This window comes from Mycetomoellerius zeteki, unplaced genomic scaffold, assembly GCF_001594055.1.
Source record: "Mycetomoellerius zeteki isolate Tzet28-1 unplaced genomic scaffold, Tzet1.0 scaffold155, whole genome shotgun sequence".
Lineage (NCBI taxonomy): Eukaryota > Metazoa > Arthropoda > Insecta > Hymenoptera > Formicidae > Mycetomoellerius > Mycetomoellerius zeteki.
In genome coordinates, this window is record NW_017256500.1 from 3517758 (window position 1) to 3520327 (window position 2570).

Here is a 2570-nt window from a genome sequence, read left to right on the forward strand (position 1 = left end):
CAGCCAATCTTTTTTTTCAGTGTAGGCTTTTTCCTAGTTTCCACTTATGGTGTTTCAACAAGATAAATATTAGAAAACAAAATATAACAAAAAATAATAACGATTTATTGCTTATTAAAAAAACAACTTTGGATTTATACTTTTTTTATTATATTCTTACAAAAAATGCATAGCGTGTCCCGTAGATTATAAAGTGATTCGACGATTCAACTAATGAGATCGTTCTGTCACAGATTATTGTGATTAACAACGCGAGAGATTAGCGTTTACCGACTTTACGCAAACCGGTTTTATTACCTATCGCATCCGTGATTCTGGAATATTGGATTCCTCGGCGATCACGTGAATCCTTGTACTTTTGCTCTCACACGAAAGAGTACGTGGAAACGAGACGCGCAATATAATTCATAGAATGTATTTTTCGTTAAATAAACATTACCAAGAGAGTTAACGCACGATTGTAAACCTATAGATTGTCCTATAAAACATGTGTTGTTACCCACGCAACAATTACCGCGAATTCGTTTTATTAATACCAGTTACGTTTACACATGACAACGAGCTTGCAGAATACTCGAGTATCACAGCCAACCGAAAAATGTCAGAATAACGACGTTGCTCACGGACAGAATAGAAGGTGGTAGAGAAAGAAGAAAAAGAAGAAGAAGAAGAAGAAGTATAGTGGAGAAGAAATATAGGAAGAAAAGGAAGGAGGCAAGCCATTCACCGAAGCAGTTATCGCGGATGAGGCAGGCCCATCGAAAAGGCACAGTAAACGGTTTTATTAATGGTGCGTCCGTGGCATAAACACTTTACGTAAGGATATTATCGATCGATAAATCGGAACCTACAACCCGCACCGTCCACTTCTATTCCCGTTCTATCTTCCAGACCGCGGACCTATCGTCGATCATTGCACATCGTACATGCGAGGAAACCGACGCGACGCAATGTAATGTCTGTCTCTATTTAACCGTCTCCATACGCACCGTCAACTCGCACCTCGTTTTTCTTCGGGCCAACTGCATTCCTGATAGCACCGCGACGTATTCCTCGCAAAAACGTCTCCTAAGAGAAACGATAGTCGTTATCAGGAATAAAATTAAAATGATAGATGGTCACCAAATGATTTAATTCAAGGATAAACGGAAGAAACATGAATTAGAGATGAAATTTGAGACACGAAGATGCGATCTTGATTTAGAAAAAGGAGATAATAAGCTTATTTTTCGAGAGATATCGGTGTTTGTGAGTGAAACAAGTTATCGTTTTTGCTTCTTGGCATACTTCTTGGGGTGTATTTTCTTTATTCGCAAAGAACAGTCTCGAGAACACCCTTGGAGCGATAAGCCGCGTCTTTAATTTCTAAATCCACGGGCCGATCGCCCGGCGATCTGAATTGTCCCGGGGGATGTGTAATTTCGCACGGACCCTCGCTCTCTCATTAAAGACCCGCATGGAATTCGCATCCGCCGCGGCAACGAGTAAGATACTCGTGCCGATCGTAAATATCACGTGGTATCTTTTAAATAGGGATGTCGGACGCGCGCGCGAGCGCAAAATTGCAATCGGACTTATCGCGGATATGGTGTAATTAATTGAGTCTCGCGTAACGATGCACCGATAACCCGGAACACGATAATAGCAGAACGAAAGGCCAGTCACTTAGATGAGAAAGGATCACCTCCAATCAACATATCGTGTTCTCCAAATGTGATACGGATCGTAAGATATCACGTATTACCTTAAACGTAAACACTGTATGTACGCGTAAATACGCACGCGTGCGTGTGTACGTGGTGCATGCTTGCGTGCGTGGCCGCACGAGCCGATGGTCATTATCGCGTTGAGGCGTCGTAAATGTGCGACCGAATGCGAACAACGCGACGATGGACGCTCTGGAATGGAAGGAGCGTCGCTGCCTTCGATGTCGTGTTAGGGATCGTGAACGATGTCGTAAGCAAAATCGATTCCTTCTCGCGAAGAAAGGGAAGGATAAAATCGTCCTCTCTCCCTCCTTTCCTCTGGGGACACACGCTTGTCCCGCGTGATGGTGCGTGCTTGCGGCGCATTCTCGTTATAATTGCACGTCGCGCGGCCTGAAACGCGATCTGGATCGCGTGACCGTTGCGACGCGACGTTAGCTGACGACGATGATGGTGTTACGCCAGTAGCCAGCCATCATTAACGGGCACGATTAATAGGTCCTCAGCGACCGTCCACGTGATGCAAAGAATCCACTGATTAATAACTCATGCTGGCAGCAACAAGAATTTTTTACGCGATTTCGATGGGCAATATTTGGTGCAATTCTGCACGCGCGAGGACTTTTACATTTTTATTTAATCACTTGTATAATCTTTGACAACGTATGCATTAATAAATTAAATGAACTTCAACTGGCGCACATTAATTTTTATCCATTAAAAAAAATCCTCGTAAAAGCAATAAGCTACAATACACATTGAGGAAAATGTTCTAATTAAATCTAAAAAGGTCTAACAAGAATGGCATTTTGATAAAAAAATGTATTATTAACCAAACACAATTTTTGGTTAATAATAAATTCT